Genomic DNA, 19,274 nt, shown 5'->3' with positions numbered 1-19,274 from the left:
TCTATAGCATTCAACATCTATGCTGCAGCTAGACCTGAGAGGGGACAGCAGTGATTTCCAGGAGGCCTGTGGATTTCAAAAACAAAACAAAACAAAACAAACCTATGTTCTTTATGTTCTGCTTAAGAAAGAAGGGAGAAATAGGGCATCATGGTTCATGCCTTTAGTCTTAGCACTCAGGAGGCAGAGGCAGGTGGATCTCTGAGTTCTACAGAGTGAGGCCAGCCTGGTCTACAAGGTGAGTTTAGGACAGCCAGGGCTACCCAGAGAAACCCTGTCTCAAAAACCAAAATGAATAAAAAAAGAAAGGAAGAGAAGAATAAAGGAAGCAAGGAAGGAGGGAAGGAGGGAATAACAGGCTAAAGAGGTGACTCAGTGGTTAAGCTCAGGTATTGCTCTTGCAGAGGATCTGAGTTTGGTTTCCAGCCCATCTGCTACTCCATGTAGGTAGCTCACAACTGTCTGTAATTCCAGCTCCAGGAAATCCGGTGCCTTGGGCCTCCAAGGGCACCTGGACTCACATGCATACACCTATACAGAGATAGACACACATCCACATAACTAGAAATAACAAAAATAAACATGTAAAAGTCAAATCACAGGAGTTTGTAGATTTTCACATTTGAAGCAGAATAAGTATTTAGAGATAAAAAAAAGAACCTGTTTATTTTTTAACATGAATATTTTTGTTAGAAACATGGCTTCTCATTTATTGATCTTGAAGTTCTTTTACTACTTAGAATACGATTTCCAGTCTTTTAATTTTTCTATTTATTAATATTGTGTGCCTGTATTTCAGGATTGTTCAAGATGTGTATGTGTGTGTGTGTGTGTGTGTGTGTGTGTGTGTGTGTGTGTAGCTCAGAGGACGACTAGTAGAATGAAACTTGTTTTCTTTTCCACCTTACTGTGTGTTTCAGAGATCAAAACAGCAAGCACCTTTATCCTCTGTGCCTTCTTAGAGGCTCTGACTTTGCATGCTGTGGGAATATAGTCATCTTTCTTGCAGTGTTCTTTTAGTAAATTTTCTATTTCTTCTGCGTTTTCCACTTTTTCTATTTTTAGCATGTTTCTTTTTTGCTGTGTTATTTTCAGTCTTAATGGTGTACATGTTTTTATTGCTAAATCACATTTTTCTCTTTGTTTAAAAAACACATGATTATTCAGAAAATACAGGTCACATAAGTAAATATAAGAAGGTGTGTGTGTGTGTGTGTGTGTGTGTGTGAGTGTGGTGTGTGTGTGCATGAACACGTGCTTGTGCGAATGTTTGCAAACAATTCCATCTATTCAGAAATAACTTCCATCAACACCTTAGAGTCCATATCTCCAGATGCCTCTTTATGTCAAAACCAGTTGGATTTTTTTTCCTTTTTACAAAAAAGGTCACCAAATTGCACTATTTTGCAATATGCTTTTCCTCACTCACTTTACTGTGAACATCTTTCCATGTCATTAAGTTTTTTCAGAGCTGTCATGTTTATGTCCTGTCGTATTGGTTGGCTCTTTATTTTTAGAGACTTCATGGCTGGCTATTCTGCTGGTTTCCTGTCTTTCACTATTATAATCCATGAGGAAGCCAATGAGCTTTAGAAAACAAATTTTTGTGTACATTCATTCTTCTTTCCGCAGGACAATTTCTGGGCATAACCCCCCTGGGATCAAAACCAAATACTTTTCCAAAACGTGTTTGACATCTGTTAAAAACTCTTTCTCAGAAAAGTTGCCCGAACTTCAGTTCCATTGAAGGATATGGGTGTGTTTGTCTTTGTCGCTGGCTAAATAGACATCTTTTATGTTCCTAGGCTTTCTCACAGGTAGGACACTACATCTGAAAGTTGCTCTACTGTGAGCAGCAAGTTCTCTCAACTTAGCCACAGGGGAAAAAGTCAAACTCTAAGCTCAAAGTCTAAAGATACTTACCTTACCACCAAGCCTGATGACCTGAGTTCAATCCCCCTCTGATAGGAGAGAACTGACTCTCACAAATTGTCCTTTGACCTCCATGCATGCACCATGGTGCTTGCGCACACACGTGCGTGCAAGCACACACACACACACACACACACACACACACACACACACACACACACAGTTCTTGTCTGCTTCCATTGTTATGGGGTAAAGAAAAGCCTCTGAGCCAGGCAGTGGTGGCGCACGCCTTTAATCCCAGCACTTGGGAGGTGCGGCAGGCGGATATTGCTAAAAGCAATATCATTTGATATCAGGGACAGCGATTATTCTTTATTTTTTTTTTTTTTGGTTTTTCGAGACAAGGTTTCTCTGAGTAGCCCTGGCTGTCCTGGAACTCACTTTGTAGACCAGGCTGGCCTCGAACTCAGAAATCCACCTGCCTCTGCCTCCCAAGGGCTGGGATTAAAGGCGTGCGCCACCACCGCCCGGCGATTATTCTTTATACATATCAGAAAAGTTTATTTCCATCTCAACAGTAGCTGCTCTGTTTTCTTGCCATGTCTTAAAAAGGGGCAGTTTTTCTTCTTTTAGAATATCTGTTTATTTCATCCTGTTTATCTTCACCCCTTGTTGTATGTTTTATAAATAATTTTCTTGGTCTGACATTTAGTTTGGATGATAATATTATGCAGAAACTTGATTTTTCATTTAATTACTTATTTTTGTCCTAATTAACTTTAACTGTCAACTTGACACAGTCTAGGGTCTCCTGAGATCAGAGTCTAAATTGAGGCAGTGGTCAGATCAGGTTGACCTTTGGGTGGGTATGTCCATGGGAAATTGTCAAGATTGACAGCTGATGTAGGAGGGCCTATTCTGCTGTGGGCGGAACCATTCCCTAGTCAGGTGGTCCTGGACAGTATATGAAAGCTGGTGAAGCCCAACAGAAAACTGTGTTCCTCCATGGTTTCTGCTTTCCGTTCTGGCTTGAGTTCCCACCCTAACTTCTGACTTCCCTCAGTGATGAACTGTGACTGTAACTTGCCAGAGGCTTTTCTTTACCCCATAACAATGGAAGCAGACTAGAAATGTGTGTGTGTGTGTGTGTGTGTGTGTGTGCTCGCATGCCTGTGTGCATGTGATGGTGCACCATGGTGCATGTATGGAGGTCAAAGGACAATTTGTGAAAGTCAGTTCTCTCCTATCAGAGGGGGATTGAATTCAGGTCATCAGGCTTGGTGGCAAGTATCTTTAGACTTTGAGTTTAGAGTTTGACTTTTTCCCCTGTGGCTAAATTGAGGGAAATTGTCCTGAGAAGCACTGGGGAAATACATAGTGCAATGTACAAAAGTTTCTTCTTCTTTTTTTTTTTTTTTTTTTTTTTTTTTTTTTTTTTTTTTTTTTTTTTTTTTTTTTTTTTTGGTTTTTCGAGACAGGGTTTCTCTGTGTAGCCTTGGCTGCCCTGGAACTCACTCTGTAGACCAGGCTGGCCTCGAACTCAGAAATCCACCTGCCTCTGCCTCCCAAGTGCTGGAATTAAAGGCATGAGCCACCACGGCCCGCAAAAGTTTCTTCTTTCACTGCAATAGAAATGCTCAAGCCTGGACACTCCTTCACATCAAACCCCAAAGCTGATTGCAGCTATCATACAGCCATGGAGGGATCACCTGGTGCCAGCGCAGTTGGTTCTCAGCTTTCCCCGGCACCAGGACAGCTGTGCCCTGCCATGGTCCATTCTACTTGTGTAGGACACCTTTAACTCACCACAGCTTGTGTGTGGATAGAAGTCAGACAGGGGAGGCCTGGCCTTTAGAGACCCAGAATTTGAGACCAGGTTAGCAGAGTTACATCTTGATGTTCATTCAGGTCCTTCTTAGAGGCAGGGGTCCTGCATTTCTGCAGACAGCATATAGTTTTGAGTCTGGAGTCCTCTCAAGGAAGCCTGAGATGCTTTACATCTGCAGGACCTGGGCATCAGCTGAGAGCCCTGGTCAGGTCCCTGAGCTGGGGCCTTGCTAATGGCAGCAGGAATCAATGGTCTTGACCAGCCAAAACAGCTGCATCTGGAAAGCAGTGACCATCAGAGTGCAGTCACCTGCCTGCCAGAACAGGGCTTTGAAGGTGAAACCTGAAGATACTGGTAGCTCTGGGCTCTCTTCGCCTTTTTCTTACCTCACCCCAGCAGCTACACACCACCTGCCCCTCCTCAGTTCTCATTGACTTGGCCTTGGGTTACAGGTCTTCATCAGCAGAGGGCATCTTTCTTCTAAACCATGGACCTCTGAGGGCCAGTCTCCCTTTATGGCCCCTCTAGGGCACCACAGAACTGTGTTCTGGCTACCGGATCAGCAGCCAGAGCTGTGGTTTCCTCCACGCCCCCTGTTCGCCCTAATCACCAGCACTGTCATTACTATCCATTCCCACGGAGCTGGTTTGATTGATCAGGCAGCCCATCTGGAAATTACAATGAACCAGACTCACTGAAGACTGGGCTCCCTTGTCAGACATCTTTAACCCTCCCCACAAAAGAGACTATTATTTTGTCCCTTAATGATGAAAAACTGGGCCATTGTTTCATTATGCATGGTTCCTGCAGGGAGAGGATGGGCTACCTCAAGCATTGGGGCCATATCCTATTCCATGAGCACACCGCATGCATATGGCCCAGCAGAGAAGGTTCTCTCCCAAATCAGAGGCCACACAGGATCCCAAGGAACCAGGGCTCTCTATTCAGAGATTCTACCTCCAGGATCCTAGTGGGGAGGGTCTGTGTAAAGGAAGTAGTGAGTTCACCCAGAAGACCCAGTAAGAGACACACAGCCCCTCTCTCTTTCCTGCTTTTGAAAGACAGCTGTTAAAAAAAAATCTTTGCCAGCCCTTGACACTCATACCATCTACTGATGCAGGATCCTGGCTGCACTGAAACCCAGCACTGGCCATCACCAGGGTCCACATTGCTGACCAGCTTGGGTGAGGCCCGATGGGTCCACTATCCCATCCTGCCAAAAAACAAAGTTTTTTTTTTTTTTTTTCAGAAAACACCCCAGTGTGTGAATCCTGACTTCCTGGGGTAAAGAAAAGACAGAATATGGCAGGATGTTTGCTGAGAGCCTGGGGTGGGAAACTTAAGACATGCTTGCCCACCACACAGGAGCAGAGCAGTGTTCAGTGTTCTTTAAAACGCATTTTTTAGTGTCTGGAGAGTCACTGTGCATGGAAATAATGTACGTAAAGCTGACTATTCGCTGTTGGGCCTGGTTCCTTTGACTTGAATGACAGTCAGAGGACAAGTACATACTTGACATTTTTCCCTGTCACTCAGCAGTGTTCCAGGCACCACCCTTGCTGGAAGACCAGGGAAGACCTCTTCTGTGAATTTGCCAGAGAGAATAGCAACTTTCTGTTCTGTCACCCAGCATGGGACCATGTGCAGGAGCAAATGTGGGGGCGTTTACGCCTTTTTTCTGGTTTGCTTATGGCCACAGTGTGGTTGTATTGTCGTAGATAACTCTCTTGGTCTCTCTGTGCCTTACCTGAAGTGTTTATCAAAAAGCATGTGTGATCAGACCCGTGAAAACCTTTAGAACAGGGGGTAGGGTGGCAAACTATAGTCTCTGGCCAAATGGAGCACACACAATTTTCATACAGCCTGTGGGGATAAGGGAGACTTTTAATAATTTTTTTAAGTTATGAAAAAAAAAGACATATGAAAATGATATGAAAAAAAATCACTGCATGCTGAGTTCAACAAGGCAGATCTCCAAGGATGCCCGCACCGTAGTGGCACCCAGGTGAAGTTCCTGACGTAGTCAAATCCTTACAGACGGAAAACAGAAGGGCACCGGTTGGCGGATTGGAGACTGCCAATGGAGACTGTGCTTCCTTTTGGAAGCTGAAGACGATCTAAAGATGGATGGTACTGGCAGAGTAGCACCGCCCTAAATGTTCTAAATCCTGGCTGAAGGCTCATGTGAGGTGACGGATATGGGGAAGTCTAGATTATGTCCACTTTGCTACAAGAACTGGATATCACAAGCACTCAACAAATGAAAGCTGCCTGCATCCTACAGAACTGGAAGTAAATGGTGGTTAATGTCTGTGGTGATGCTCGTACCCTGAGTGGGCCGCGGACTCTATGGGTCCCGGATCACTACACAGCACTGATAGAAAGCATTTTGCCTGCCAGTATCTATAAGTGAGCACAGAACTTTTGCTCTGGACCCAGCAGTGAGGGGAACTACCAACTAAAGGGGCTTGCTTGAAGTTTTCCTATCTGATGCTACTTAGGCGGCCAGAATATGGCTTCCAGCTTCCCCAGTGGCCCCACTTCTTAGCCCTTCCCCATCATAGCATACTGTCTATGAGCAGCAAGCAGCCCCCCTGCAGAGTGAATTTAGGAGCCGGGGCTACTGCCAGGGTCCTGCTTGCTGTCATCACACACTGTGAGCAGATGCCTTTAAGATCATTGTTAGGATCATCCTTGCTCCAAATTGTCTCAAAACCACCTCTTCCACTGCAGCAATCTGGCTAATTTGCAGCCAGACCTTCTTTTTCTCACAGTCTCTTTGTTTTGTTTCCAGAATATTTGAGTTCCAGCTAAGTTAATCAGGCATGATCATGTCACGACACTCGGAGACTCCCGTCTTCTTGTGGGAACGCACTACACGTGCCTGGCAAATCAGGGGTGAGAGGCCTTGAGACCCGGAAGGAGGGTAAGAGTTTTCTCGAGAGCTGCTAAAGATCTTTTGACCTTTAAAGCCATCGTTTTAAATGTGGACGGGGAGAGCCAGTGGGCATCCTAACCTTTGGGTATTTGCTCTCAAAGAACTCTGATGCTCAGAACCGGGAATGCAAGCAGGAAGGTGGATTTCGCAAGGCAAGGGGTTTGGCAGGGAGTCCCTGTACCAGGCAGCCTGGATTTCAGCCTCTGCGTTACCATGGTCTGTGACTGTCCGCTTGCTGTCTGGCTGGAGCTAAGCTCTGTAAAGCAGCATTCCTTGAACTGAAGGGGACTTGTTTTTTCATGAGGGGCTGGGGGGCAGGATGCCTTTACTGTGCCTTTTCTTGGCAGCCTGGCTTGGAAGTGGGAAGTGCTTCTTGCCCCAGTCAGGTCTGTAAAGACTAAATGGAGACAGGAGAAACTTTAGCCTGTTTAAAAGAAACTCAGTCCATATGTGGGTGCTTGAGAAGACCCAGGGCGTGCTGGAGATTAAAAAAATATGGTGATCACACTTTGTTTGGGACATGGGAGGGTGGTGGTGGAAGAGAACTGGGTAACTCTTTTAGCAAGTAAAGGCATGTGCGAGGCAGAGATCTGAGAGACACTGTAAACACATTTTTACAAGCCGTGTTCAGAACTGACTCATTGTGGAGAGAGACTTGGTTGACCAAGGTTCTGTTGTAGGTAAGTAGCCCTTACCTTACAAGGGGGCGTACTGATTGCCCGCAATTGCTGAGGACAAGCAGAACGTTCGAGAACTGAGGAGGAGACAGGGGTGGGGGAATGGCTCTGCTGAGAAAGCTGGAGGTGGAGGAGACTAGAGGAGCAAGAGAACATCATTGGGTACATGCAGCAGGGTGTGGGGAAGGAAGTTGGAAGCCTACAGTGAATGTTTAACAACCGGTTCTCAAGAGAGACAGGAAAGGGCCCTAATTTGTAGTATTTTCCAAGGGCCGTGGTATGAATCCTTCTATGAGGGCCATTTGGAAGCAAGCTCTCCACTTGACTTCCTGAACACTCCTCGAGAAGGAATGGGCTCCATTGGCTCCGGCAACCAGAGGAAACAGGCTCTAGCACACAGGAAATTGGCACCCTCCTGATCTGGAGGTGGAAATGGGGAGGCAGTTTAGGGCAAAGCCCAGGGGAGACAGCCAGCTGGTAGGAGGAGCCTCAGCTCAGGAATAGCAGGCTTCCATGCTCTCCTCTTACTGGAGTGGGGCAGTCCATTCAGCAAACATGTTCTGGGCTCCTGTGGAGAGTTTCTGTGGCTTGTTGGGGGGGGGGATGTGGGTTCTTTAGGATTGTAAGCAATTTGATAGGTTTTCAGAACAACCGCATTCAGCAAAAGTGTGTTTGCACAGTGTACCACCCATAGTGCAAGGCACGCCTGCTCTCTCCCTCTCCCTCCCCTCCTCCTTCTCCCACCCCCATCAGTACCTAGAAGCAGTTACAAAAGCAAATAGTGACATTGTGAAAGAGAATAGATAGAAGAGCAGGAAGCTAGAATGCCAGCATTGTGGACGAATTCTTGGGAAAGACTAGGGAAGTCTGAAACATGCACACACACACACACACACACACACAAAAACACAAACACACACACACACAGGGGGGAAAGAGAGAGAGAGAGAGAGAGAGAGAGAGAGAGAGAGAGAGAGAGAGAGAGAGAGAGAGAGAGAGAGAAGGTAGAATGTAAGAAACTAGATGGGGTAGCTTACATTGCAGCACAGGGAAGCTCAGGCCTGAAGGACTCAGACCTCCCCAGTTTCAGCAGCTACATTTGCTGTGATATGGCCTGAGATGAGTCCCTTAACTCCTTGGAAGGTCACTGCTGTCCTTTGTAAACCAGGCCCTTGCACATCCTTAGCAAGGGCTAGCAACCACCTCTGTATAGCTTCTCTCCAATGCATTTGTGGAGACAATAACTGGGAGCTTTACACCCACAGGGTAAGCCTGACCCTGGGGTAGAACTGGAGTGTAACTTGTGTTCTGCTAGTAACAAGCAATGTGACTTCATGCTATATGAAGTCCATTTTGGAGTCACTAGCTTCATGTGTCCAATAAATAGGTTGAGCTGGTGGTTTCTAAGGCTCTCTGTAGTAAGTCAGAATAGCAAGAGTGACCACAAAGCTAGTTTCTCTGGGACAGTCCTGGGGGACACCTGATATTCTGGTGTCCCTTTCCCTATCACAATGTCCCTATTGGGCAATAGTGCGTATATATCACCTTTAACTGTATTTGCTTTTTTAAACATTGCGTGTTGCATGCACTCGAATGTGCAGGGCCCATGCATATACAAATTGAGAACTGGATTTCAGGCCTCTTTGTTAATCTTGACTTTATTACCTTGAGACAGGGTCTTTCACAGAACTTCAAACTCACTGGTATGTCTAGGTTAACTGACCAGTGAGTAATTTGTAATGTCTGTCTCTGCCCCTCCTGTACATGCCAATGTAACAGGCACACCCAATCATACCTCGATTTTTACAAAAGTTCTGAAAACTCAAACTCAGGTCCCCAAGAGCAGGATATCTTACATACTGAGCCATCTCCCATGACAGTGACATGCTGTTCTGTCTATAAAGTGCATCTGTTTCAGCTACGAAAATGTTAGACCAGATGCCCTTGGGCCATACTTGCCGCCAATATAGACACTCAGACTCAGTTCTGGTGCCAGGCACCCAACATCTCATCCCCTCTTAGTCACTGCTATTCTGTTCTAATCCTGTGGCTCAGAAGAAGTTTCTAGAAACAAAGTTTGGAAAGCTTGGCATATGAACGTGGTCACTTCTATTAAGCTAAGAGCATTAGGCTGGTGCCAAGGTGCATGCTGGCAGGCTTGCACACCTGTGTGCAAGAGAGAGGCAGTAGGCATCCTTGAAGGCATTCAGCAAATGGGCTCTGCCTCCAACTTGGCGCCCTGGGGAGGCCCACAGCATCTGAAACATTAACTTAAGAAAAGCACCAATTAAGTAGGTGTGCTGGATGGGGCAGGCTCCAGCTTGATAATTGTTCTTTATCCTGAGCAGATGTGGGTCAGATTCCCAGAGATGCCCAACCCTGATGCCAAAGAAAACTGGGTAGATCTATGAGGGCCTTAAAGAGACAGCATTGTGTAAAAGTGACCTTTATTCACCTGATGTAATTGTCGGCTCCGAAACTTACTGCCTCTGTCTGCTAATCTAGGCTTAGTCCTGGAAGCTTCTAGCCTCCGTACGATCTTATCTAGGCCTAGAATGTTTCTAGCCTCTGAGACTTGCTGCTGAATAAACTCACTCTTTCTAGTTTTTTTTTTTTTTCCTTATCTTTTGCAGGCTGGTTTAACTCAGCTGTTCTGGCTCAAACTCCTCTCCCAGCTGACTGATTCAACCTGGCTTTTCTCTCCGCTTCTTCTGAATTGCTCTGCTTGACCTCAAACTAACTCTAGCAATTTTTTCTAATCTTCGGACCCCTCATTCCCTTGCTCTTTACCTGTGTCTAGCTTGCTGTCTCTTCAGTCTGTCCCTGTAAAGCTCTCCTGGTAAAGCTGCCTCCTTTTCCCTCTCTGTGCTGCTCCACTCTCCCTCTCAACCCTACTGCACTGCTCTCCCCGAACTCTACTGTACCCTGCACTGTATTCTTTTCTTCCTGTACTGACTCTCTCTCCCTTAAGTAGCTCCTTTTCCTTTCTTTTCTCTTGAGAGAAATTCTGTCAAATCTTTCTCTGATTCGTCCCTTTTTCTGACACTCAATTAGACATCACTTTCAAACATGGCTGATTTCTTCTACAAACTAACTTTTCCTTCATTGTTTGGGATTGCAGGTGAGTACTAAGGGTGTGCCTGTATTCTAGCCAGAGGAATTAAAGCTGTGTGCTAAGGGCTGATCCATACCACAACTAGAAACAGGTTCAAATACCCTGGAACAGCATTGCTTTCCCAGGTATGGCTTGCTTGTTTGAATGAGGGTCTGAATAGGAAAAAATAAAATAAAATAAATAAAGGCTTTATTTACGCATGTATGCATGCATGTGTGAGTATATGTGTGTGTGAATGTGGGTTTGTGCGTGTGAGAACTACAGGTGCCTGCCCTCGGGAGATCAGGGTAGTAGATCCTCCTGGAGCTGGAGTCTTAGGAAACTGTGAGTTGGGAGCTAGTAGCCAAACTTGGGTCCTCTGCAAGAACAGTGCATGCTCTTAACCACTGAGCCATCTCTGCAGCCCTGACAGGGGGATTCTTTATATGAGTTCTGATGGAGCAGACTTAGTTCCTCACACCTGCAAGGCAACCTATCTCCCTAGCCCTCTAGGCAGGAGTTTCCAATGGTTTTCTAAATACTTCTTTCTCTGTGGTTTCCTGATAAAAATCTCCATCTAGCACCAAATCTCTAGAACTTCCAGTCATGGCCGTTCACAGTCTTCAAACTCCGGCTAAGGTTCCTGGTTTGTCTCTCTTGTGGATGGGTGTCCTTCTCCAGGCTCCCTGATCTGAGCTAAAACTGTCCCCTTTGCTCCTACGAGGAGAGGTAGGCAGGTAATGTTGGTCATGTGGGTGGATGGAGATTCCAGAGCTCGGATGGTGAGTGCTTGTCAGGGATGGGACTTGGCTTGAAAGTCATTGGGTCCTAAGGTATGCATTTCCTGTAGCACTCTGGGGATATGGCACTGGGACAGCTGTCAGGGTGTTTGCCATGAAGAGATGGGTCCAGATTGGTTTCCCTGCTCTGAGTTGTTGCAGCCACAGCCAGATACAGAACTACATCTCATAGCTTCAGGTCAAATCTACCTCAGCCCCAACTGCTATTGAGAATGGAACTGTTCTATATGTGCCAACACACACGCACACGCATATGCATGTGTGCATGAGTGCGCGTGAAGATAGCTGTTTTAATGGTAGAAGCAGATTTATTTATTTATTTTATACAGCTTCTGGAGGCACCTGGCTGCTGAGCCAGTTAGCCTGGAGTTTTACTGCAGGGTTCATGTGGGTCAAGGTATGCAGGTTAGGTCTACCAGTCTGCTCTTGGGCAAGGTTGTGCAATCTTTGGAATTCTTCAAGTCCTACTGACTCTGTCCTCAGTCTCCCTCAGGTGCCTTCTATGGAGAAAGAAACCACTGGGGCCCAGCAAGGAGCATTCAATCCTCTGTCTATATTACATATGGTCCCTGGTCTCTTAGTGGCTCTATATTCCTGTGAGGTTTCCAAATGCTCAGTGTATGTATTGCTCTTCAAGTAGACACTTGCTTTAGGGCATGGCTGCCTACCTGCTGAAAGTTAGGATCCAAAGCCAAGAAGACAAGGCCAACCTCCATCAACCGTCTTTCTCTTTAGATTGTTTTGGGCTTTGATAGCTGTTTAATCTACTTGTGCATGATCTCTCTCTCCTGGAATGTCAACCGTATGGGCACAAGGTGATGTTTTAGTTAGTAGCAGGATCCTTACTACCTTACTTCCCACACTTGCTAGTCTTGAACTACACCCAGAATGGTGTAAAGCTGCTGGAAGGAATCCCTGATTGTTACAGTTATCACACTGATCTTTAGCAGAAGTCTCATGCAATAAACCTTCTTAGATGACATGTGCGATCAAGGTGTTCAGTATCCTTGAGTTCCAGATCCAAGGGTACCAACATGCCCAGCTGAGAGAAGGCTCTTCCTCTGGGGGGAGCAGTCTGGGGTTAGCTCTGAGAATCCCTTTACCTGTATCCTTTGTTTGGACCCTTGCTATGTGTCTTTGGAACACACACACACACACACACACACACACACACACACACACAAACCTTCTCAGCTTCCACAGGTTGAGGACAGGGACTTGATGTCCCTGTATCAAAGTGATGCTAAGGCTGTCCCTTCACAGGACAGGCCTCCAGTAACAGGGGCAACAGTTTGAGATCAGCAACCTTACCAAGTCCAAACAAGGTGATTATTATTATTATTATCATTATTATTAGTATTGTCAGCATTTTATCTTTTTGTGTGTATGTGTTCATGAGTAAGTATGGGTACACACATATGCTATGGGATGCACGTGGAGGTCAGAAGACAGCCTCCTCCCTTGCCAGTCCTTGCCTTCTACCTTGTTTAAGACAGGGACACTGTCATTGCTCATTGCTGCATCTATCAGCACAGTTGACTGACAAGCTTTCTGGGGCTCTCCTGTTTCTGCTTCTCCTCTTACCACAGGCACACTAGCATTACGGATGTTGTTTCTCAGCCTGCTTTAAGTGGGGTCTAGTGATCTGAACTCAGGTTCTCATCTTTGAGCAGAAAGAGTTTTGCCCAGTGAGCTATCTCCCAGCCCCAGTGTGATTTTTTTTTTTAATCATGCAAAATAGATACAGGAAAAGGGTGCCTAGAACAGAGGCTGGGGGACCACCACTCACTTCCCAAACAAACAAACAGACAGACAAGCAAACAAAACCCCCAAAGAAATTAAGCACTGGTTGGTGTTTGTCTTACCCGTAAGGCTCCAGGGCTCTATCCCGGAGAGGCAGCTTGCTTTCCGTTGAGGTCATGTCTACTGACAGCTCTACAATTGTGTGACACTTAGATACATCTGTATATGATATTTGGTCACTGGCTGCCCATCCCAAATGTGAGACCAAGAACAACCAACACACGGTACCAGGCAGGGCAGGCCATCAATCATTTTCGCTAAAGACTTTGGCTTATAGCCACAGAACTGAAATATACAGAACAGATAACACCATTCATTAACGGGCTGAAGAGATGACTCAGCCATTCAAGGCTAGGCTCACAATCAAAAATATAAGAGTTCACCAAGATAAATATTAGATTTATTTATTTTGTGTGTGCACACACAGGTGGGGGTGGAACCTGTGTGTCACAGGGCACACATTGAGGTCAGAGCCCAACTACACTGGCGTTGGTCTCTCCTTCCATCTTTGAGTGTTGGGAATTCAAACAATCAGACTTGGTGGCAGGCATCTCCACGGCCTGAGTCATCCTGCCAGCAAGTCACTTTATTTTTTATTTTTATTAGAGATTATAATAAAATTACACCATTTCTCTCTTCCCTCCATACTCTTCCATATAGCCCTTCTTGCTCTTTTTCAAATTCATGGCCTTCTTAATTAATTGTTGTTATATCCATATATGTGACGTCCTTTGGGCATGGAGGCCTCCCTTTCACACCCCTTGGCTTATACTTGTAATTGTCTATTCAGTGCCAGTGTCCCCACCTCACGGCACACATCCAAATGACACATGCTCATGTTTGCTGTTAAGTGCTAGTTGAATGAATAAATAAACAAACCTATGGTTTGGTGGAATGTGTCTAGAATTTCTTGTTTATTTATTGTAGGTTGTCTCTCTCTCTCTCTCTCTCTCTCTCTCTCTATGTATATATGTATATATATATATATTTAAAGTCTATTTTCAGTGTTTGAGTTTTTGCCTGCATCGATAACTATGTGTGCCTGGTGCCTCTGGAGGCCGATAAAGGTTGTATCTCCTGGAACTGGAATTCTAGGTGGTTGGGAACTGCCATCTAGATATTGGGAGCTAAACCAGGATCCTCTGGGAAAACACCCGATGCTCTAATCTCTGAGCGATCTTTCCAGCTCCTATAAAGTGTCTTTTTAAAAATGCAAATCTAGGTCATGCTTTGATTTGGGGACCAACCGTCTTGCTTGTTTCACGTATCCGATTTTAAATTTGTATTGAGGAAACCTTACAAAAGAAGGTAGAAACATATGTGGCAAGATGGCTCAGTGAGCTAAGGCACCAGTCAACATGTCTGACAACCCAAGTTCCATCTCTGGGACTCACATGATAGAAGGAGAGAACCAACTCCCACAAGTTGCACGTTGACTTTAACACCTGCACAGTAGTATATGGACACACACATCCACATGTGTGAACATGGAAGGAGGGAGGGTAGGAGAGAGAATAAAAATAATTTAAAAAATGACAAATACGTAGCATCTGAGGGCCATAGCAAGCCCCGCACAGGCTGCAGAGCTGCAATACTTAGAGTCTGAGGGCCATAGCAAGCCCCGCACAGGCTGCAGAGCTGCAATACTTAGAGTCTGAGGGCCGCAGCCATGCAACCAGCCCTGTGCAGGCTGCAGAGCTGCAATACTTAGAGTCTGAGGGCCGCAGTCATGCAGCCAGCCCTGTGTAGGCTGCAGAGCTGCAGGGGATGCTGTTGCTTTCCTGTGCTCTGGAATTGCCTTGGGGATGGGATATTCTGGAAATCTGCTCTGCTTTCTCTGTTACTCTCTGGAGAGGCATTTAAAGTGATTTAAAGTGATTTCTGACACCCTGTCCCCAACTTGCCCGGGAATGAATAGAACTGGCCTTCTGGATGTGCAGGAGGAGGTCCTGAGGGCCCAGCTGGCCTGAGGATGTAACATCTGTGGTCTGTATATGTGTGTCAGGCAGGGTTAGGGAAATGAACTAAAACCCAGGAGCAAGGGGGGAACCTTTCTGTCCCGTGTGTGCTGTGTCTATAGAGCTGTTACTTCTCACACGTGAACAAAGCCCTGGGATTCATCGCCACACCTTGTAGCTCACAGTTCTGCCACTGGTAAAATGCAAGTGTGGCGATATTGTGTTTGGAGTCTGGGATTAAAAGGTACGGGGGAGGGGGGGAGGCTGGCAAGATGGCTCAGCGGGTAAGAGCATTGACTGCTCTTCTGAAGGTCCTGAGTTCAGATCCCAGCAACCACATGGTGGCTCACAACCACCTGTAATGAGATCTGACGCCCTCTTCTGGTGTGTCTGAAGACAGCTACAGTGTATTACGCCAGAGCGAGAGGGGCAGGAGCATGCAGGCAAATACTCATATACACGGTTATCGTAGTTCATAAATGTAAAATAAAAATAAATCTTTAAAAAAATGTACAGAGGGGAAGTGTGTTTTCTAGTCTGATGTCACCCATGGACCTGAAGTGGGTGTTTGTGATCAACAAAGACTTCCTGTTTGTATCTATAACCTGCAAACACAAGAGGAAAGAAGAAAATGGTGGCTAAAACTGGTCAGTGTGGGCCCCACCCCACCTCATAGGCAGGTGAGAAAGTGCAGATGTTCTGTTTTTAGAACTCTGAGCCTATATACTGTGTGTCTCCTCATTGGTTATGACTGACCATCCTTCTGTCCTTTCCCATAAGTGAAGGTCCTTAGCATCGTAAGGATGCAGTCAAAGTAATGGACGTTCTCCATCCTCCCATAGTGATCTGTGGTGGGGTGAAGACTTCTAGTTTTTTGTCAAGCTTCCCATCTGCTCAATGAAATGTAAAAAAAAAAAAAAAAAATGATTCTTGATTATGTCCCGGGCTGGAGATTTGCAGCTTTCTACTTGCTTGGGATGCTCTTGCTTGGAACCCATCAGCACACCATGAGGAGCTCAGTCCTGTGGAGAGGCACATAGCCGGAAAGTGAGATACTTCTGCTGATAGCTAGCATAGACTGGCAGCCACATGAGTTTCAGGATAAGAGCATCATTTGGGATCACCACCTTAAAACAGAAGAACCACCTTAGAAGAGCTATCCTCCTGAGCCCAGTCAACAGCAGAACTAGGTGCTTGTAAATGGTTGTTGCAGTTCAAACCACATAATATACTGAGAAGCCAGAAATGGGTTTGCTAACAGGATTCTGATGGTTGACAACACCTTCTCCTCATTTCTTACACAGCACTATGATGCTCGGGATGTGAATTTACATGGCACATTGGACCTGGTTAACGACTTCCCCAACATCAGCACCAAAGGAATCCTTGCAGACAACCCCACCCACCTTTCACTTCCCAGGCAGACTACCTGCCTTGTCTCCAGAACATATGAGGACTCCGGAATTAGGGAATTCATCTTTTCCTGGGGGATCATCTCAAGTTATTATTTTTTAAAGATTTATTTATTTTATGTATATAAGTACACTGTAGCTGCCTTCAGACACACCAGAAGAGGGCATTGAATCCCATTACAGATGGTTGTGAGCCACCATGTGGTTGCTGGGAATTGAACTCAGGTCCTCTGGAAGAGTAGCCAGTGCTCTTAACTGCTGGGCCATCTCTCCAGCCCTTCAAGTTATTTTTATAATCTGGGTTGGAGGGCTGGGTGGGTAGCTCACTGGTGAGTTCTTATCTGACATGTGAAAGAATTGTGGTTCAGTGTGGAGGAATGGCTTCCTGGTCAAGAGTGCCTCCTGCTCTTCCAGAGCACCCAAGTTTCATTTCCAGCATCCACATTGAGTGGCTCACAATCACCTACAACTCCAGTTCCAGGGGTTGTGGTACTCTGTTCTTGCCCCTGATGGTACATGTACTCACACACAGATACACACACACACACACACACACACACACACACACACACACACACAATCTTGGTTCAATTCTAACACCTGAGTGGAAGGGGTTCTTACAAATTACATGTCATCTGCATGCCTTCCCACCCCTACTTTGAGCCTGTCAGTAACATATGCTTTTGACAGTTCAGTCTTGGTTTTCATAGCTGAAAATGCGCTCACAGTTTTCTTCTAGTCTTTCTTAGGAAGAAATGTCTTAGTTAGATTCTCTGTGTTTCTTTCTTCTTTCATCTAAGCCCTTGGCCAAACTCTTAAGACTTGTCTGGGCCCCCATCTCCTGATGGATTCAGTGTTGCTGGACTGAATTACCCACTGCAGAATGGCCAGTGGGCACCGAAACCAGGGCCCACTACCACATGGGCTCTCAGGGGACGGATGATGGAGCTCCCAGGCATGATGTGGGAGAGACCTGAGTAATTGGAGTATACCCCCTCCTCCCATCATGGCATCTTGGGTCAAGAGAGGAAGCAAAAGGCTTCTAGTACCTGATTCCAGATTGGCATGGAGAAAGGAGAAGCCAAATCTCTCTCCTCTCCTCTTGCCCTGGTCTGTACGTCCCTCAGGGGACAAAGGAATGAGAATGGCAAGTTCTCATCCGAGGTGCCTGGGTGGCAGTCCCAGCTTGCCACCCCAGGAGCTTCTTGCCTGGCTTGACTGACCTTTCCTTTTCATGGTGAGCTATAGCTAGCAGCAGCAGATTCAGTGCTGCCTCTTAGAATGCCACCTGCCCAGAAAAAAAAGGAGCTGTAACAAAGATTTTCCGCTCGAGTTTCCCCTTCTCCCTCCCACCTCCAGCCTAACAGGGAATGCTTCCTCAGAGCGGAACTGCGCCATACAGGCCTGGAAGAGGGATCCATAAACCGAGTTTATTAAGCAGCTGAAAGGCGAGTAGCTGGGGTGTTAAGAAGATCCAGTCAAACATACCGTACTTGTTTATTTTTTTTAAGTTTCTGAGCGAATGTATATTTCTGCGTGTTTAGGGATTGGCAACCCTGGAAAATGAAGTTTATTTATCCATCAGCTATACATCACATAAGCAGCTGCAAACGGCTTTGCCTCCCATGTGGCTGGGGCTCTCAGCTCTGACCCACTGTGGCTGAGGGGGCCACCCTACTTTTCTTGAACACACTACCCTCAGACAGGGCACGAGGAGGGCAGCCTGCTTCTGACATGTATGGGTTTAAAATCAAGTTTCATTTGCAGTGTGTGTCAGGGGTTGGGGCGGGTAGAGGTGTTCTAGAATCTTCTCTGGCAGCCTGAAATCATTTTATTGATTTGTTCATTTAACAAACCATGATCGTTCCTTCCGGGGCAGTATTAGTCTCAGGTGATGTCAAGATGGTGAGACTCTAGGAAACCCTCCCCTTCCAAAGAGGAACAATAGCCTGTGTCTTCTGTTTCCCCAGCAGCGACAGCTGTCCCTCATCTTTCTCCAGCTCTGTTCCCATGTGTGCCTGTGGAAGTGAGCTTAAGGGCACTTCCGGAAATAAGGAAGGTCAGAACGCTGAAGTGTTTGGAAGTCATTCTTCACTCTCCACAAAACTGTGGCTGGGGACCGCTCTGTGACTGCCTGCATTCTGATTTATTAAATGTGTCTCGAAAACATGGTGTGAGCTCCCTAGACGGCTGAAGGGATGTATCAACTCTTCCCCCTCTGCAGCCTAAGGCAGGCCAATGTTAGGTCAGTAAGTGAACAAGCGTGAGGGATCCGTCAGTACCCAGCATCTTGTCTGAATCCTTAATGTTCCACAGTGAATCAGGGGTGAGTATTGGGAGGGGAAAGGGCTAGGGGGCTTGGGGGTGTAGCTCATTTGGTAGAGCACTTGCCCAGCATGCGTGAAGTCCTGGGTTCCATCCCCCAGCGTGGTGTAAATCAAGCATGGTGGCATGTGCTTTGAAACTCTAGCATTTGGGAGGTGGGGGTAGGAGGGGCAGGAGTTCCTGGTCATCCTCTGCCTAGTCAGCTTGAGGCTAGCCTCAGCCTATGTGAACCTGTCTTTAAAAAAAGGGGCGGGGGCGGGGAATGCTACCTTGCCAAAGGATTTGAATGTTGTTTTTCTTCCTAGAAAGAAAAGGTCATTGTAAGACAGATCACTGTGGGACCAGGATGAGAAAACTGGTCATTTCTTGCCTGAAAATTACTCATCTGAACTGTGCAGGCCCCAGAGCAGACTTAACCTATGTCTTAATCCCCCGGTGAGTGGTATCTTCACTGAGTTTTCTAACAGCCTGGTTCTTTTCTCTAGCCAGCTGTGTAGCAGGATGGTGAAGATGTTAGCTCCTGTCCTCAGTCTGTCCTGCCAGAGGGGGCAGCACCTGGGGGGGGGG

General features: G+C 46.2%; 2 long non-coding RNA genes across 3 annotated transcripts in view; both read left to right on the top strand.

Annotated features, from left to right (window-relative positions):
- The first annotated feature begins 6,563 nt into the window (after positions 1 to 6,563).
- Positions 6,564 to 19,107, top strand: LOC116100924. 2 transcript variants are annotated; one of them, XR_004122732.1, is made up of 3 exons: positions 6,564 to 6,626; positions 18,353 to 18,708; positions 19,013 to 19,107. It is a non-coding gene; the product is annotated as an uncharacterized LOC116100924 (long non-coding RNA). The 2 variants fall into 2 exon arrangements; XR_004122731.1 differs by lacking the exon at positions 6,564 to 6,626 and adding an exon at positions 7,270 to 7,318.
- The window catches only part of LOC116100923, a 3,161-nt gene continuing 2,987 nt past the window's right edge, over positions 19,101 to 19,274 (top strand). The window contains exon 1 of the long non-coding RNA XR_004122730.1: positions 19,101 to 19,142. This is a non-coding gene — a long non-coding RNA (uncharacterized LOC116100923). The remainder of the gene's footprint in view (positions 19,143 to 19,274) is intronic.

The sequence above is a fragment of the Mastomys coucha genome, unplaced genomic scaffold (assembly GCF_008632895.1).
Source record: "Mastomys coucha isolate ucsf_1 unplaced genomic scaffold, UCSF_Mcou_1 pScaffold21, whole genome shotgun sequence".
Taxonomy (NCBI): Eukaryota; Metazoa; Chordata; class Mammalia; order Rodentia; family Muridae; genus Mastomys; species Mastomys coucha.
This window is presented reverse-complemented; position numbering and strand designations above follow the sequence as displayed.